Here is a 20,393-nt window from a genome sequence, read left to right as displayed (position 1 = left end):
ACTACCAGCTCTGCTGCTGACTTCTGCTTGTACAACTGTCCGCACCTCCACTGAACATTGCTGTCAGTTCTGGTGCCTGTTCACTGCATTGAGTCTGTATCCTGCCTAGAGGGTGTCTCCTGCTTGTGTATCTTCCTTTACTGACTGGTGATTACTTAATCTGCCAATGAAAGTTCTACACATGTGGAACCCATCACCAGCTCTCCTGCCATTCATCACCCAGTGCATCCTGTTCCAACTCCAGGAATCAAGGGTGACAGTTTGCAAGAGTTGTTGTCCTTATCACATTAGTCTCTGAAGAATCAGGTACATGGTGCCTAGTATCCTGACAGATACAATCGGCAGATACAATTTTGCAAAAATGAGCTGCGCTCAAGCCAAATAGTAAGTGCTTCTGGAGACTTCATATAAGATGTGCCAATCCCATAAATTGCCACCACCATTTAACTAGGTTGCACCTGTTAGTGCCACCCCCACCAGTTGTCAACTCACCAATGTAGCGACCAAGTGTGGCCATTGAGAGCTTTTGGGATGTAAGCCACACCTTGCATTCTGGCAATATTTCATGGAAGTCCTTCTACAAGGCTCCTCTGTATTTGACAGTGGCACACCTCCAAACAGAACATAAGAGTCCAATAGCATAAATAGTACCTTTATTTGTGTAAAACACTAGTGCAATTCACACAATGGCTAGATACTGGGTTCATACAGGATAGGCTGATAGGGGTCTGCATAGTCATGCCTAGGCACCTGCGTGTCTGCCATCCCGGAAAATTCCACTTTGATTCACAGTACACAAACTCTAGAATTCCTCCGCATGCTTACAGTGAAGACCATATCTGGCTTGCTTAGCACACGCACAGCATCACATCTTAGTTGCAATCAATGCGTTTCGCTGGATTACCAGTTCATCAGGGGCTCCCATGTATCCCTATCATATATCAGACACCCAAGGTGCATAACTACACATTAAAACTACCAGGGAAGCCCATCATACCTGGATTCCTTGACACACATACTGAGAATATACTTCGATAACATGTTGCAGCTTGCAGTAAAACTCATCCCAAACCTATTTAGGGATACATGTGAAAGGATAGAAAAATAATTTCTCAGTTGAGAGAATGCATTATTTCAAATAGGGCTGAAATATTGTATTATAAAAGAAAATGTGTCTCCACCTTTAAAGCAAATGCTGTTTGTGTCTATCTACATATCTACATAGCAAAAGAACAATCAACAAACACCCAGCTACAACTGACAGCAGAATAACAGGCTTACTTATAACACAGAGATTCGTGCATCAGCTATGAAATACATTCTTTATTTTTGTCTCTGACATTACTATTTTTATAATACCGGTAATTGTTATGCAGATATACTTCTGAAACTGACTAATCTTTGAGTTTTGTACTAATAAATGTATTGAGATTATATATAGTATCACTACAATGCTGTATAATTCGTTGTCACCTTTCCATGGACTTGTATGAATTGCTGTATGCATGATGTGACGTGACTGTTAGCGGTTCTTTTATGTATAAGCATTGGTTGCAGTTTTCTCTCCGTGGGCTGGTGCGCACTACAAGAGCTTTTTGAATCGCTTGTGATTTTAAAAGCTCCTGCTAATGTAATGCTATGTGTGTGTTCTCACTGGAGCGATGTGATTTTGTAAAAATCTCCCATAGCATTGCATTAGCAAGAGCTTATATAAAAACAAACAAACTATGAAATGTATATTAAATAAGTAGGAGAAAGAGAGATGGGCACTGAGTCAATTAACTTTATTTATTCAAATTATTGACTGGGGAGACCCAGATGGTGACACGCTCCACTTTTTAGCCATTTTCTAGCACTTGCTACATCATCAGAGGTACAAGGTCACCAAGTGTGGGTGGATCCAACATGGGGATCAGGAAGGCCAGTCTTTCCGGAGGCAGAGTTTTTCCATGAAATACACTGGGTCCTGGCTGTATACAGCGCTTGGAGGAATAATCAGTCCCATCTCAGTACTGCTCAAGAGTACCGAAAGGCAACTTTGATAATGAAATATGTACAGTTGCCGAATTTGTGACCTAAATAAAAAAACACAAGTGTAATCACAGGCATATCTGTGTAATGTATATTTTAAAATACTTGTGGAGACAATATTGTATGGATTGATTTTCGTCTTTGAGGAAGTGGAGAGATGTGTATAGGACAACTGAAGTGAGAGGTATATGGATGCTGCCATATTTATTTCCATTTAAGCAATACCAGTTGCCTGGCAGCCCTGCTGATCTATTTGACAGCCGAAGTGTCTGAATCACATCAGAAACAAGCATGCAGCTAATTTTGTCAGGTTTGGCAAAAATGTCAGAAACACCTGATCTACTGCATGCTTGTTTAGGGTCAGAGGCAGGGGATCAGCAGGACAGCCAGGCAACTGGTATTGCTTAAAAAGAAACTCCCCATACACGCTTGCTTCCCCCATTTCCCCTAATGTTTCAGCTCTGGAATCCTTTCATTATCGTACCGCTTTATATTTAGTCACCTTCTCAAACTTCAAGCTCTTCGTACTTCCCACACATCCCTCCAATCTCTTATAATAGCAGGCTGCTATTGTCTATTTATTCTAACTAGTTTAGATGTGCATTTTATACCCCTCTCGGGTTCTGTGTGAGATTAGTGTTAGGTTAAGTTGCAGTAAAATATCTGTGTTTTGTACAGCAGGAGACATTGGCAGCGCTTCCAAACAGAGGCTGCACCCGAATTGACTACCTGCAATAGATGTGCAGAGCTCCACAATTGTGGACTAAAATACACAACATGCATTCAAAACAGGTACAGCAAAGGAGGATGTTAGCTTCAGTATAAATAATATGTGCACAAATTATTCTCTACTAGACTTCCCCACGGCGGTGACGGGTCCTCTCGGGGAAGACCTACCGCTAGTCTAACGATAAGAACATGATTTTTTCCTAGTGCTGTTAGTCATAAAATGGTATACACATTTCTCTCAAACAGACATCAAACAAATGACAGCGCTCATAGGCTGCAAATGAATTGTAGGCCAACAGAGGCATGCAGAGCCCCACAGGGCTAAATACATGCCTTGAATGCAAATCAGATGCAAATCACATCAGCAATTTTTTATCTCGGAGTTCAGATTAAATGTCTTTTGCAATTTTGACCACATTGGTTGTGTTTTGATACTGGGGAGGTAAGTCCACCCTTGCCCCCCGTGTTTTATCGTTTTTAATATACGGTTCTCTTTTTTTCCTGTTGGCGCCTCTGCTACTTTTACAAGTAAGTTGATTGATTATTGATTGCTTATTGGGGTACGCTATAAACCTCCACATATAAACAACATGGGGGAAGTACAATCACTACAACAGATTGAAAAATCTGAAAGCAAAGATGGGGTAATAGTGGCAATTTCACCTATCCAGATATTAACTGTTATATTGAAGTTACTCGCTCTAGTAAAAGTGGCAGTTTTTAATCAATTTTCGTGACTCAGCATCAACTAGGGGAAATGCTTTTCCTGATTTGGGCATTCCACATAGACCAGATATTATATCAAATGTGGAAATTTGAGAACACTTGGAAAATAATCATCAAAATATAGTAACATTTGACGTATTTAATGGAGTTGTGTGCAAAGGGACAACTAAAAGTATGAATTTGAAAATGGCTTACTTTAAGAAGCTCTGGGATTCACTAAGCTTGGCAGATAGAACAGTGAATTACAGGACAAGAAAACTGAAAGTAATTTGCAAACTTTTGAACAGATTTTGATGACTATTGTAGAACATTACAACCTTATGGGAGTAAAAAAAATCAAAATTAAAAAAGGCCAATATGGATAAATAATACCACTTTGGATATGGTTAGGTATAAAAGAATTGCCTTTAGAGCCCTAAAGCATGAGGAGAACGCAACAGGATTAAAGTAATACAAGGAATATAACAAAAACTGTAAAAAAAAAAAAAAAGTATTGAAAAAATAGAAACTGAAAAACATTCTAGTAATATAGAGTGAAATCCAACAATGTTTTACAAATACATAAATTCAAAAAGGCTGAGAATATAGGACATCTAAAAGATCAGGCAGGCAGCATGATTGTGGATGATTGAGATAATGCTGAGTTTTAAAATACACACTTTGCTTCTGTCTTTATCAAAGTGATGTCCTTGTCCCATATTACAGCTCAGGGTTGTTACCAGTCCACCTCATTCGGCACTAATTTTGTTTTTGATAGACAGCGCTCAACAGTGTTCTTCTATCCACCTATCCACCACCAGGCACCCTGTGAAGAAACAAACTCACCCCGTTCCTGTGACCACTACTAGACTGGTCATATAGCGCTCAATGTATAGCCACCATCAGGCTCTATGGGCTGTCAGCTTCCACTCAAATTAGCGTGCAGGGATATAGACAGATCCAGTTCTCAATAGCACCTTGTGCAGAGTACTCCAGATTCAGCTCATAGAGTTCAGTTTGTCATTCAAGTTCCTCCACGGCTGCTGAGTCTTGAAGGAGCTGCTGTTATGGCAGATTGGGGATCTCCTGGTACCAGCGGACACTCCAAAAAGGCATCTTTGGGAATTTGGGGCGTTGTGGCTGACCTGTGACTGGCTGGGGAGACTGTACACAGTACAGGAATGTGTGTGCTGCGCAGAGTGAAATAATATGTGTGGGTTTTAATTACAGTAGCATGTATTATTGTAAAACTGTAATGGCCGAAAGCTGAGAAATAATGATTTTTTTTCTTTTTTTTTTTTCTTATTTTTCCCGTTCAAAACTTTCCTGGCGTTATGATTATTTCCAGATTTAGGGTCTAAAAATTGCAATTTTTTCACAAGCTTTTAGGCTCTAAAAACAAGAAAAAAACATACCACAGAGAGATCTGCAGCAGTTTCTGCATACAGTATAAGTCACTCAGGCACGGGATTATCACTCTGAGCTGCGGATTTCCTTCCGGAGCCTGACTCAGGATTACCGCCAAGGAGGTTTAAATGCAGTAAGAATAAAATAATTCTTAGCAAAAAGTACCCCCCAAAGAAAACCTAATTGGTGGCGAAAAAAACAAGATATAGATTGTTTCACTGTGATAAGTAGTAATAAAGTTATAGGCGAAATAATGGAAGGAGCGCTGACAGGTAAGGTTTTAAGGGGAAAACCCCTTGGAGGTGAAGTGGTTAAAGGGGGTTAAGATGTTTTTGTTTTTTACTTTGAAGGGGCTCCCCAGCTATATATGCTATATGTAGGAAGATGATATGTTGTTAATCCAAGCAGAGAGATGATTTCTGAGGTTAAACATGATGGGCACATCTTTTTCCAACATAGAACTAATACCAAACATTTTTTCCTTGAACATTTGTAATTTATGTAGTCAGTTGTTATTATGAAATCATGTATGAAATCAAATCTATTTCCTGTTTAGCCTATACAGGAAGCAGAAATGAGATGATTACATGATTTGTGACCAACCAAGTATAGACTTACATGCAAAATGATTACATGTTTTCTACGAATTCAACTCCAGGAGGAAAATCCTTATATAAGAAACCAACCTCATTACCTACCTACTGTATGTGACCATATTCTTTAGCAGATGTTTGCAGCCCTGGTACAGTATATTCACACCGCCAGTGTATGCCTCTGAAAGCTAGGTGATGTGAATGTACTGATTGGTGTATAGGAACGGGTGTTCCTATGACCAATCTGAGTGTCACCAATTGAATGATCGACGCTGCATCTCGTGGCAGCGCCTATTCAATACAATGTAAGCCAAGGAAGTACAGTTAACGATCACGCACGTGCATGTTCACGTTACTGCCACCGCTGGGACTGATTGGTGATTGGGAATGAACCTTCCCATAACCAATCAGGGAGGTTAATTAATGATAGATCAATGCTGCAGTGAAAAAGAAATGATCTATTATACAGCAAAGTGTGCACAGGTGCTGTGCACAATAGTGCACACTCCTGAGCGCGCTCCCACACGCCCCTTAGTGTCTTTCCTTAAGTACTGATTGGTGAATGGGAAAGTGTTCCCATAAGCCAATCACAGTGCCAGAAAGTGTGAATTGTAGCCTCCGTGTAGCTAATGGCAGAAATCATTATTCAAAAGTTAATAAAATGTTTGTAAACATTTATTTACAGTAGCTCTGACACCAAATGCTCATTCGATTTCTGCATTTTAACAATAATGAGAACAATCTCTGTTCACATGACCCAACCCGTGACTGCTTATTTAAAATGTTTAAATCTTAATTTAAAACTCTTCTCAATCACCTCAACAAGAAATTTTGTGAGGTATACATGCCTGAGCAAAACATTTTAGTGCTTGAGTCCCTTTTTCCTTTCCATGGCAGGTTAGCCTTAAAACAGTACATCCCCAGCAAATGTACCAAGTATGGGGTTAAGCTTTATATGCTTTGTGAGAGCAGGACTGGATATACATACGCTTTCAATGTATATGAAGGGAAAGACACAGGAACTCCAGTGAAAATAATGTAATAAAAAAAGTGCTTCATTTTTACTATAATTATGTATAAATGATTTAGTCAGTGTTTGCTCATTGTAAAATCTTTCCTCTCCCTTATTTGCATTCTGACATTTATCACATGGCAACATTTTTACTGTGGGCAGGTTATGTAGCTGCTGTATGCTGTTTTGGCAGTTGGAGACAGCTGTAAATAGCTATTTCCCCCAATGTAACAAGGTTCACAGACAGGAAACTGCCAGAAGCACCTTGGTCCTCAGAGCTTCCTGTGGGAGGGGTTTCACCACAATATCAGTAATACAGCGCCCCCTGATGGTCTGTTTGTGAAAAGGAAGAGATTTTTCATGTAAAAGGGGGTATCCACTACTGATTGGGATAAAGTTCAATTCTTGGTTGGAGTTTCTCTTTAAGCTCATTGGGTGCTCATCATACATGGGTAGCAGAGGAAAAATTGTTGTGGACCTGCTTAATCCATTACTGCACAAAGGGTACCACTTGTATGTAGATAATTTCAACTCGAATGTACTGCTTTTTAAGTTCCTGTATGCAGCTGACACTCCAGCCTGTGAGGCTGAATAGAAAAGCGATGCCTCAGCAGGTCCTACACAAAAATTGCAAAAGGAGGAGTCCTTCAGTCTCCGAAGTAAGGAACTCTTGACTCTAAAACACAGGGACAAAAGGGACGTACTCATTTTGTCCACAATTCACCCGAAAGCTACAATGACAGCAACAGCTCAGTGAGAAAAAAAGAAACCAGTAGCCATTGCAGAGTACAGCAAGTACATGGGGGTGTCGACCTCTCTGATCAGGTGCTTGCACAATATGCAGTCCACCGAAAACACAACACGTAGTACAAAAAGGTTGTAAATTATCTCCTGCAGATGACAATGTACAACGCTTTTGTCATCTACAAAGATTTGGGCAATGTGAACTCATACATCAAGTTCCAGGATTAAGTGATATCAGCACTGATTTGAAAATCTGGCTAAACCGCCCACCCCACAGACCCTCTGGATTGTGAAGATGTCGATTAAAAGGGTTACAATGAAGAAGGCATTGGTGGACTTACCCCTTCAAAGCACACACAAAATGCTGTTGATTTTTTCAACAGAAATTAGTTTATTTACATACTCCAGATAGGTGCAATGCGTTTCGCACGTATATCCCACTTCCTCAAGCTATAAAAGGGGAGCATATAACTCATGCAGCTCTGTTACCAAGCTGTGAGAATCTGCTCAGCTGCCTGTGCAGACAGGCAGCTTTTTGACCACTGTTCAGGTCTGCATTCTGCAGGTCTCTTTAAGAGAGACTTTTTGTCAGTATTGCAGCTTGCTGCTGAGGAATTCGCATACATTCGTTATGCAAATCCCCTACCTGCCTCCTGTGATGACTGGCAGTATAAAGGTTGGGATTACCCACAGTCCTTTGCTGGTCATTCCTTCAGGGTTTGTAGTAAACACTCTTAGAGAGTGTCAGCCATGCTACTTCTTGTTGAAGTTATCTTAGAGTAATTCTGGGGACTGCACTAGGCAGTTTCTTTAGTGCCGTCAGGATTGCTTATCTGTTTGTTTGTCTGTTGCGACTGTCCTGTCCCAGCGGTGGTCGATAGGAAGTCGTTCTGTGTGTCTGGGTGCTAACCAGAACAGTGGTTGTTACTGGTAGCCCCTTCTGTTCTGTCTCCTTGGATCGCGCTAGCCTCTTTCCGCTAGTGCTGTGGATCCTTCTGTTCTGCCTCCCTGGATCGCACTCGCCTTGCGCTAGTGCTGTGGATCCTTCTGTTCTGTCTACCTGGATCGCACTCGCCTTGAGCTAGTGCTGTGGATCCTTCTGTTCTGTCTACCTGGATCGCACTCACCTTCTGCTAGTGCTGTGGATCCTTCTGTTCTGTCTTCCTGGATTGCACTAACCGCTAGCGGTAGCGGCTGTGGATCTTTCTGATCTGTGTTTCTGCTTGGATCACACTTGCTCTGAGGGAAGAGCGGTGGATCCTTTCTGCCTAGTTCCTGTTTCACGTTTGTCTGTCTTGTCTGATACGAACGCTTGCTGTAGGTTCGGTGAGGTAACCGTTAAGCAAGCGCTTGCGTTCTCTGTTTCGTGTTTGTCTGTCTTTGGTTAGTTAGGCGTGCTTGTCTCTGTTGTGCGTAACACGCGGAGACCGCGCACGAACGCGTGCACTGTTGCGAATGAGTGCGGTGTTCGCGTTCAGCTAGCGTTTGTTATTTTCCTTATCTTTCTCTTTGTATGATTTGCTGTGCCTTTGCTACCCTGGTGCTCTGCCCTGCTCAGTCTTGTGTCGCTATTGGCAATCGCCATTCTTGCGATTGTGTTTCCTACTTTGTTTCCGCCGTTGTGTGTTCGCCGTTGCTGGGTGGCGACTAGTTTGGTGGGCACACATTGGTTCTGTCCCTTTGCTCTGTTCCCTGTGGGCTATCCAGCCCTGCCTGATTGTACCTTGTCCTGGATCTGTACAATTCCCATTTGGCATCTGTGGCTGTGCAGCGGCTGTGTTTGCCTGCACTCCACAGCGCCATCTGCCGGGGGGAATTGCCCTCTGCAGGTGCATAGCACCTAGCCTGGGTGTCCTCAATTATACGCTTGTGGAGGAAATCCGCCGCGTCAGCGCACGTCTGGTGCGCTGACCACGGAGACGATTCCACAATTGTTACACAAGCTTAGCGCCTCTGTTGGTTACACCTTTTAACCAATGTTTTACTCTTCTGGCGCCTCTGTACAACTGCACAGCTAATTCCTGGACTGTCTCAATTCATTCCGCCCATCTAGTGCTGCCTCCTAGATCTCCAGTGGTGTGTTATAATTTATTTGTCATGTGGGAATCATGTGTATGCTGTACATTACATAACCTTGCTGTACATTACAAGCCATTTACTGGTAGGTGAACAGAGGCGCCAGTAGAATAAAAGTACATACAATTTTTTTTAAAATTGCTGGGAGGAAGTGGTGGACTTGCCTCCGTTAAAGCAAACACCAAGGACTGTGATTAAATAAATAAATACACATTTATTGAAGATACCCCAAGGATGCAACGCGTTTCGTGGGCACAGCCCACTTCTTCAGGCAATAAACAGGGGATATATTGCTTTAGAAGAGGACTCGTATAGAAAATGCAATCTCAAAATTACAAAAAGTTCCTAATTCTTTAATATTGAGCAGTGGGTCCTCATAGAGCCAAAGACACAAAGGCGATATCTAGTTTGTCTTGGTAAATAATTGCAGCTTTACGGGTATTGATTTTCAAGGCAACGACACATGTTCGTTTCGGGCTATTGTATAAATATGTATATGCCCTTTATCAGGCCAAGATACCCACCTCTGCGTGGCTAAATCAGGCGAGGAGAACCATATGGAGAAAGGTAATAATAGTCTGCTGGGGGCGCCTGAGCCTACCAGGCGTACACAAAACCTTCCCAACGGCGACAAACACGCTAGAACGTGGGAACCCACAGGGGATAAACAACAGCAATTTTGTAATAGCAAGCAATTCTGTTATAGCAAGGTGCTCTGCTTGCTATAACAGAATTGCTGTTGTTTATCCCCTGTTTATTGCCTGAAGAAGTGGGCTGTGTCCGCGAAACGCATTGCATTCCCTGGGGTATCTTCAACAAATGTGTATTTATTTATGTAATCCCAGTCCTTGGTGTCTGCTTTAACGGAGGCAAGTCCACCACTTCCTCCCAGCAATTTTTAAAAAATTGTATGTACTTTTATTCTACTGGCGCCTCTGTTCACCTACCAGTATATTCAAGTCCACCCCAGGTGGAGGGGTGATCTACCCTTTTTCTCCTATCTACAGAGAGCGACTTCTTAATCCTGAGTGAGGACAGGTCTAATCTCCTCACCTGCCTATTGAGTGGTTACCTGAGCGGTAACCCATGTTTGTGAGTATTGCCATCTCACTGTCTCAATTATTCAATCTGTCTTGACATACTACACCATATTGGGCTCTCGATTTCTCTTCAATTGTATTACAAGCCATTTGCGCACCTTGGGTGTAATGGTGTACTATGCAACAAGAAAGCCACAAAGCGAGGCATATGGGGTTTAATGTTAACCATGACAAGCAATAGAATAGAATTGAGGGTGTTTGATAGCTGAGGCCTACAGTATGTCACCTGTAAAAAAAAAAAAAAATTTCAAAAATTTGGTCAAATTTCAGCAAAACGACATAAGTTCAAATGTTATAAAATAGCAATATCTGAGTAGTCCTGGGTCTCTAGTTTTCAGAATGGACATTTGCGACTGCTGCTCTATGGGCTTTGCTAAGAAAGAATGACTCTATTACTTTTGGTGCAAGAAATGGCCTGCCGTGTACCCAAAAAGCTATTTGATTATGTATATAGGGTATCATTTTAACTGTGACAAGCGAGAGAACAGAGTTTGAAAACTGAGGTCTGTGTCATGAGGATTTTGTTACTGGCAAACTGAATGAAAAGCAATAAAATTGTTATTTTCATATACTCAGTACCAAAATAAAACGCTTGTAATAAAAACCAAAAGTGACAGAAATGAAAAGAGAATGCATAAATGATTACCTACCTTAGGGACTCAGCTTTTTAAATATGTATGTCATGAGGGTGTATTACTGTTAATTTTGCAAATAAGGGCTTTTAATTACTGAGGAAATGAGAAAACAAAAAACACACAAAAAAAATACTCCTTTATTCCCAAATAATATATTGCCACCATACATTGTACTAGGAACATAATTTAAATGTTGTAATAACCAGGACACATGGTCAAATAAAATGTGTAGGTTTAATCTATACCAGCACTTTTTGTTTTCAAACCATAATGGCTGAAAACTGATGACTTTTTAACATTTTTTTCCCATATTCCCTATATAATGCATAAAAAAATAAAAAGTTCTTAGCACAAAGTTCCTCCCTAAGAAAGCCTAATTGATGTAAAAAAACAAGGTATAGATCATTTATGTGTGATAAGTACTGATAAAATTATTGGCTAATGAATGGGAGGCGTGTAAAATGTAAAAAATTGCTTGGGGTTTTAGGGGGAAAATCCCAGGGTAGGGAAGTGATACTTTTAATTGTAGTGTAGGATTTAAATGATTTATAAATATATGAGATATTCTAGATTTTATCTGGCTCCCAAAATAAAAGCTAATTTCTGGAAAAAAAAATAGATTGCCATAGAAACAGTAACCGTAGAATTGTCAATGGAAGTCTGTCATTTAATTTCAAAATACCGACAAGACACAGTAAAACATTATTTCATCTTATTTTTAGTACCCCCGTCACTAATACTGTATACTATTTCTAATTTTATTTTTGGAGAGCTTTAGCAGATATCAGATAATCACAGGAGTGGAAGAAAGGTTGTTGTAGAAAGTTGAATTTGTCAAGCTTGGCAGATCTTCTGCCCATCCTGATAACTATAGTTCAGAGCTTTGAAACTGCAGGTCTGAGACAGCGAACATAAGTAATCTTACAAGCCTGACCCTTTAACATATTGCCCTGCTTGAAACATCACAAACTGACAGCACTTCTATGCTCCACAGGTAATGAACAGAGATAAGTGCAATTTGCGCTCTAGATTTTCTGCCTCGGGCACAATGGGGTTGATTTACAAAGGTTACTTATATTCACCTTAACTGTAAGGAGTGCTAATGCATGAGATAAACAAATAAGGAAAGCTAAGCCATGAGGGAATCAAGTTTTAATAAATTGTGGCATCCTACCCTCTGTTATAGCTATCATTCGTTCATGAATCCTAACATTATGTACCCTTGTTATTACATGACTTACATCTAAATATGCTACTTTCCTGCGTGAGGCCAGGTAAACTTTTGCACCATTCGCTATGTGTTGAACCATTCTATGGGAGGGGTGCTTCAGAGAACTTGGTTTGTTTCCAAGCAAGAATGTTGCTGGATCTTTGGCAATCGAGATTTGATGAACTGAGAATACGATGCCACAAATTTGAGTCCAGAAACTGGACACAACTGGGCACGTCCACCACATATGATAAAGAGAGCCTCTTGCGCCACAGCCCCTGTAGCATGTGTCCGATGAGAGAGGGTAAATAGAGGCAGTGTGAGCAGGGGTGAGATAGGCCCTATGGAGCAACTTTATATTAGTTTCCAAAATTAAAAAATACAAGCTCCCCTTCATCTGAATCTCATAACAGTGTACCCATTTCGCAGGAGTAAAGTTGAGGCCCATATCAGCCTCCCATTTAGCAAGAATAGAGTCCATAACAGATTGCAGGTGGACAGCTAGAAGTCCATATAAATAAAAAATGATCCCCCCCTCAAGGGGATGATCTGAGCACCAACCCTCAAAATAGGTATAGGTGATATCAGAGGGTAAGCATCCCAGGGAGGACCAGTAATGGAAGACTTGCTGGAGATGGAAGAACTGATGAGGCCGGCAGTGGAGGGCTTCGGCAAGAGCAGTAGGGGAAATAAGTTTACCATTAGAGACAGTCACTACATTTTTTTGTAATTAAGACTTGACAGCCAGACCAGCTTGTCAGTTGTTCCAGGGGAAAAGTCCAGGGTGGAAAACAGTCTAGTATTGAGAGAGGGCCTCGCCTGTAAACGTAGAGGGAATCTATAATGCTTCCAAAGCCTCAAAGTGTGTAGCAAATATGTTATGGAGAAGAAGAGGCCAAATGAGACAAATCAGAGCGAGATGACCAAACCAGGGAGGTTAAAGTGTAAGTGTGCAACAGAGATGAATTAAGTCTTACCCATAGTAGAAATATAAATTTAGCTTGGGTCGGGGGTATGTGAGCTAATTGGGAAGCCAGATAATAGTTGTAGAAATTTGGGACGCTATGGCCTCCAGCAGACCTTGGCAGCTGCATGCGCTTACAAGAAATCCTTGGTGTGTTATTGGCCCAAATTCATTTGGTCATCTCTCTCTGAAGCTGAGCCAAGGCCAATTTAGTAACTGGCACAGGGAGAACTCTAAAAAGGTGTAATATCTTTGGTAAGAGGGTCATACACACAGCATGTAATGTATACGGCCAGAAAAAGAGATGGGAAATTTAGACCAGGATCTCAACAAGGAGAGGAGCGAAGCGATCATTGGATTATATTATTATTATTGATTTATAAATCACCAACATATTCCATGGCGCTGTACAAAGTAAAAAACGAACATGGGGTACATAATAATATAGACAATAGTGTACACCAATATACAAGATACATAATTAGTGACAAAATACAAAAAATAATACAGAATCCAAAATACAGAATTGGTAATGACAGAGATAAAAGGAAAATAATATAGAAAATGTATAATGATTTCCAAGACACAAAAGGGGGAGAGAGCACTGCCCTTGCAAGCTTACAATCCAAAGGGAATGGGGGGGATATTATAATAATAATTGACAGTAAACATATCAGCTGTGTTTTTTGTTAATTTGAACCCTAGATATTTCACAAGTTTCTTCCAGACCTGAAAACCAAAATGAGAAGATACCGTATCTACTATGTTATTAGGAAGGTTGCAGGGAAGGACTTCCGACTTAGTAATATTAAGGGATAGACCAGAAACTTTCTTAAAATGTTCCAATAGGAGTAATAGTATGGGGGCCGAGATTAAGGGGTTAGTAATAGTGAGGGCAAGATAGTCAGCAAATAGTGATATCTTATAAGAGGTTGAGCCTATCTTATACCCCTGAATATCTGTCAAGAGACAGACTCTATGGACTAGGGCAGGGGCAGCCCTGCCTTGTGCCACGTTCAATATTCAGAGTAGTTGTTTTGGTGGAGGTAAGTTTAAGTGTAGCCGTGGGACCTGAGTAGATTACCTTTATAGCCTGTAAGAAATGGCCCTTGATACCAAAAGCCTGAAGTGTATGAAACATAAAGAGCCAAGACAAAGGCCTTCTCTATATCAAGCAGGGGGATGGCCAAAGGGTGGTTGGTACAATGAGTATGATCAACAATTTGTACACCGCAACAACTTTGGACAGGCACCAACGACCATATTGTAATTATAAAGGCATGCTAATGCATAATAATACACCAAATAGTGTGCAGAAAGGCCATAAATGAATGCAGTACAAACCAAAAAGAACAGGACTGGCCCTACAAAAACCGCACCACAAGGTATGTACAAAAATGGAAAAAGCCTTTATTTCATCCATAGCAAGAGATAAAACCATAAAAACAATGGCACAAGAATAATGTAAGAGCCCTAATATATGCAATAGGAGAGTCTACATGAAGACAATATAAATAATGATATGTATAAGAAATGTATACTCAGACCTGACACGCTGGTAAAGCAGAGGTGAAAAGTGGAATGTTAAGCAGGCAAAAAGCTGTAAATAGTGTAAATGTGAGCACCCTGCAATAGAGCTGTACATGCAGGGTGAATGCACTAGTACCAGGGAGTGAATAGACCCAAAGAATGGGGGGCAGTGCAGAGACCACACAGAGCAAAGGTGAAACAGGTCGCAGAAGCCCAAAAGTGGGAAACACTGGGTGAGGAGCGTGTGTGCAAAGGAGGCTTACCAGCCGTGGACAGGAAGAGCGGGCGTCAGAGTGCCAGGCTGTCGCGACTCGCAGCAATGAGCGGCTTCTTCCGGGCATGTCACAGCCCAACAGGCATGCCCTTAAGTAGCGCGCATAGTGTGTAGCGTCACAGATGCGTCGGTGGGGGGGCGTAGTCCGGGGGAAGTGCAAAGTGTGTGGCCACACACAGGGATTGGCTAACACGTGCACAGTGACGTGAACAGCCATCACCTCCCTCGTAGCCGTCCTACCCACCCGCAACCATGTTAGATGAGGACAGGAGCAGGCATACGTTTAAAAGCAAGTATGGAAAACAATATAAGTTACCAAATGAGTGAATAATGGCACTTGGGATGACCACATGATAAGATAATTAATTAAGTCCCATATAGGGATATGAGATTTAACAATTAAATGACAATACAATAAGGAAAGGGATACATAGTGGCCGAGTAAATGAGACAGTTGGAGGATATAGTGACACCTACTGGGTATCAGGAGTAATAACACCACCACTATGAATAAATTGGATGATACGTGGCAGCAATAGAGGAGTGGAATAATAAACTACATGCAAAAATGAATGAAGGCTAGCTGTAACGATATAAGGAACACAAAAGAGAGAACAGAATAGGAGAACACAGCAGCATTAAACATAATAAATAAAATTAATATTAAAACGACTCCAGTCAGCTGCATAACGAAAAATTCCCAGGTCTTCATAAAACGTCATGGTAACATCTTTGAGGAAACAACATCAGGGATGAGGAGAAAGTTTGGCATGTGTGTGTGTATATAATGGGTGAGAAAAATCAAATATTGCTGTTGGGAAAAGTAAGGGGGAGAGAGAAAAGACAAAAGGAAAAGGCCCACCCTACTTACTAAGGTTTGGTTCAGAATGCTGGACAGCAGCTGAGGATGCCTACTTACTGAGCAACCCTCTACAAAAATATATAAGAAAGAAGCCGCAGAGAACATTAATGTAAAAAACCAAGGAATGAGAGTTCCTCATTCATACCTGCCGGTGCTAGTGTTCCCAAGTCAAAGATCCAGCGGGCTTCCTGTCTCAGAAGCATTTGGGTGATATCTCCACCCCTAGATGAAAGATACTCTTTAGATAAACCACAAACCTTCCAGCCCCCGGTGCTCCCCCCATGGACCTGCAAGGCATGCTCTGCCACCGGAGTCAACTGCTTACCATCAGCATGATCACGTGCTGCCAGTCGGATAGTAGATAAGTGCTTCTGAACTCTACTTTTAACCACATGACCACTGAGGGGTTTTACCCCTTGAGCACCAGAGCAATTTTCACCTTTCAGCGCTCCTTCCATTCATTTGACTATAACTTTATTATTACTTATCGCAATGAAATGAACTATATCTTGTTTTTTTCGCCACCAATTAGGCTTTCTTTAGGTGGGACATTATGCCAAGAATTATTTTATTCTAAATGTGTTTTAATGGGAAAATAGGAAAAAATTGGGGAAAAAAATCATTCTTTTTCAGTTTTCGGCCATTATAGTTTTTAAATAATGCATGCTACTGTAATTAAAACCCATGAAATTTATTTGCCCATTTGTCCCGGTTATTACACCATTTAAATTAAGTCCCTATCACAATATTTAGCGCCAATATTTTATCCGGAAATAAAGGTGCAAAAAAGGTGTGAAAAAAATTGCAAAAATCTATTGTGTATCAGGTCAAGATTGAACGTTTCTCTACCATCTTGTAATTTAATCTTCCTGACAGCATTCAGTCATTGCTAAACTCCAAGTTTAGCTGAAAACCATCTGTTAGGCTTATTAAGAAGTTTGTGACAACGAGAGAGTCCAACAATGAAGCTTTTCTGCTTGTCGAGAGAGAAGGGAGTCAATCTGCAACTTAGTATCTTTAATTTGCTTATTATTATTATTATTATTTAGTATTTATATAGCGCCGACATATTACGCAGCGCTGTACAGTGTATATAATATCTTGTCACTAACTGTCCCTCAAAGGAGCTCACAATCTAATCCCTACCATTGCCATATGTCTATATTATGTAGTGTAAGTACTGTAGTCTAGGGCCAATTTTAGGGGTAGCCAGTTAACTTATCCGTATGTTTTTGGAATGTGGGAGGAAACCGGAGTGCCCGGAGGAAACCCACGCAGCCACGGAGAGAACATACAAACTCTTTGCAGATAGTGCCCTGGCTGGGATTCGAACCAGGGACCCAGCGCTGCAAGGCGAGAGAGCTAACCACTACTCCACCGTGCTGCTTATAAATAATAAGAGTGGGAACTTGATGGTGTTCGGCTACTAGTCTAGATAGCTTATGTTGCAGATTGAGAAGTATCTCTGATTGCTCTTTTTTTGGCTTGTGCTGCCAACTGGATAATATGAGATCTAATAAAAGCCTTATGTGAAAACCATAGCGAGGCCCTGGATACCGCATCCGTATTGTTAAGATTAAAAAATCTGTGAGGTTACGAGTAAGTTCCAAAACGTTACTGGGTGAAGTGAGAAGGGATTTGTTAAGTCTCCAGGTATGTCTAACAAACTTAGGGGTATAACAATCAAAAACAGACAGGACTATATCGTGGTCAGACCATGCACAGGATATATGCCTAGTGTAGAGTAAATTTGTTACATTGGGAGCATTGGTGAATATTGCATCTATGCAGCAATGGGATCTGTGAAGAGCGTAGTAGTATGTAAACCCTTTGAAGCTACCATGATGTTCCCTCCAAGTGTCCACTAATGACAGAGTGGTTAATGATTTATTAAAGGTGGAACGTTTCTGTTTTGAAAGCTTGTCATAATGAGGGGTAGTGGTGTCTAGACTAGTATTAAAGGCAATATTAAAGTCTCCACACAAATACAAGACCTCATATGAGAGCTGCAATACCTGATTGAAAGAAGCCAAAAAAAAAGTAGCTAAGGGACTGGAGGGATGAGAGTAGGATGAGACTATACACATCTGCCGTGAGAAATATGAGAAATCGACCCTGTGCATCTGGTATGGTCGGAAAAGAGGCCAAATATACACTCCTATATTCCATGTGGATACATTTAGGGAATGATTTTAGAGTAACTTAATGGTAGTTTTTTAATTGCAGAGTGCTGAACAGTTATTTTTTTTTTTTTAACAAATCAGTTTTTATTGTTTATAAGTATACATATACAAGGTTAAGAATATGAGAGTCAGTGCAACAATCCAATAGAGATCTGAACGTTACCATCGTCCATTCTTTACATTAGTGTATGACTATTTGTCTCGCCGACATAAGTAAATGACGTCATGCTTGCAGATATCAGTATTGATCATACAGTTGTACCAGAAATCATAAATAAAGTTACAAAATACATATTCTTGTCTGTATATAAATTGACCATGTAACCAATATCTAGAAAATCAGAATGCAAATTCAGAGCACTCTGTGGATCGTGAAGCAAGGAAGTGAAGAAGAAGAGAAGAGGAAGGAAGATGAGAGAGAAAGAAGAGAGAAAGGAAGGAAAGAAGAGATTCTCCAGCGCCTCCCCCACCCGGCCGCAGCCACCAAGCTTGATTAGACTTAGTTAAGTGAGAGGCTATCAGAAAGGAAGCAGAATTAATCATCTGGGCCAGTTGGGAGAGCATCCACATTGTTATACCATGGTGCCCATATCTTGTCATATCGCTGGGGGCAGTTCCTGCTCTTGTAGGTTAGACGATATAGTGGCAGAGTTTTTAGAACAGTGCACTTCCAGAAGTTAAAAGATGGGGATTTGTCAGATTTCCATGTTCGAAGTATCTCCTTACGCCCATAGAAACATAGAATTTTAACTAAGTATTGCGAATGCTTGTTCGCCGGAGTACCATCCAGCAATCCCAGTAATGCTATTCTAGGAGAGATCATCAAGTGGGTTTCTAGGATTTCATTAATTAGAGAGATAATATCTTGCCAAAAGTTGAGTATTTTGGGACATTCCCAAAACATATGGAAATAGGTACCCAGAGTGACACTGCATCTCGGGCAATTAGGACTGTGCGTACTAGAGATTTTATTCATTCTTATAGGTGTTAGATATGTTCTGTGTAAGAACTTAAATTGGATTAGCCGTTCTTTAGCGGATATAGGAGTTTTAACAAATTCTTCCAGTATTTCATCCCAGTCTGCATCATCTAAACCCATGGTATCTTCATTCCAGCGGGATTTACAACGAGATATAGTATATGTGTTATTATTCATTAATGCAAAGTAAATTACAGAGAGTGGTTTATCTAGTTCCGCTACCATTAGCGTTTTTTCCAGGTTGCCAGAGACCAAGGGTGGATTACCCTGTGGAAATTGCGCACTGTACGCATGGCGCAGTTGAAGGAATCTAAAGAACATTTTGTTAAGTAGATTATACAGAAGTTTGAGTGTGTTGAATTGTATCAGTCCAGTCTCATCAACTATGTGTTGTATCGTTTTGATACCGTATCTAGACCATAACACTGGATCCGGGATTTGGCAGAAATGGATCAGAGAGAGGTTATCCCAGAGAGGGGTATGGGGGGATATCTTATCTTTGTCTCCAGTATATTTAAGCATGTCGTTCCAGACTTTGACTGTGGTTATCATAGGAGTTGTACATCTATCGTCAGAACCAGTGGAGCGAAAGGGTAGGAGAGTTAGCCTTTCATAGGAACCTAATCTTGCCGCTTCCACTGCGACTGCTGCATTATATTTATCTTGGGAAAACCACCATCTCACAGAGACAAGTACTGCCGCACAGTAATATAGGTATAGGTCCGGTAAAGCCAACCCACCTTGGTCTGCTGGCAACTGGAGTGTAGTAAGACCCACCCTTGGGACCTGTTCCCTACACAGAAACCCAGAAATCAGTGAATGTAGTTTCTTGAAAAAACTTTTAGGAAGAGTCACCGGGGTTTGTCTAAAAACGTGAACAGTTATTTTAAAGAGAAAATGAAAGCATTATGTCCTAGGAGAAAACTTAGAAGAAAAGTGAACTGAATAAGGGCCATTGTGTGCAAAGGGGGGAAACACTACCCAGAAGTGGCTGGCCATCAAAGATAATTCCAACTGCAAGGCGTTGAATAGTCCAAAAAATTACAAAGAAAGTCACAGTTGCTTGAAAGTAACTGAAGACCTGTCTCACATTGATGGATGTTCAAGTTCATAAATCCCCCCTCAGAGCACTGAACAGCAATGCTTTGTAGGGCAGGGTAGCACAGTAAAAGCCACAGTTCTCCCTCAAAAACATTGCTGACTGTACTTTGCCATTCAGATATATCGCTGGCACTGCTCCCTAGATTTTGGCGCCTGAATCATTTTAAGTGGACTCATGGTAGGGCTGGCCCCGGTGCAAAAGCCTAAAGCAAGTGGTTTCTTTTTCCGAGTCAGTGAGCAGGACTGATCAATAATTAC

General features: G+C 41.0%; 1 protein-coding gene and 1 long non-coding RNA gene across 6 annotated transcripts in view; one reads left to right on the top strand and one right to left on the bottom strand.

Moving 5' to 3' along the window:
• Positions 1-20,393, top strand: part of LOC137538339 (solute carrier family 22 member 6-A-like) — a 275,461-nt gene that overhangs the window by 152,871 nt on the left and 102,197 nt on the right. The window lies entirely within an intron of this gene.
• Positions 10,550-20,393, bottom strand: part of LOC137538342 (uncharacterized) — a 38,699-nt gene continuing 28,855 nt past the window's right edge. The window contains exon 3 of the long non-coding RNA XR_011024756.1: positions 10,550-10,623. This is a non-coding gene — a long non-coding RNA (uncharacterized lncRNA). The remainder of the gene's footprint in view (positions 10,624-20,393) is intronic.

This window comes from Hyperolius riggenbachi, chromosome 11, assembly GCF_040937935.1.
Source record: "Hyperolius riggenbachi isolate aHypRig1 chromosome 11, aHypRig1.pri, whole genome shotgun sequence".
Classification (NCBI taxonomy): Eukaryota; Metazoa; Chordata; class Amphibia; order Anura; family Hyperoliidae; genus Hyperolius; species Hyperolius riggenbachi.
The sequence above is the reverse complement of the archived record's forward strand: the minus strand, read 5'-3'. Positions and strand labels throughout refer to the sequence as shown.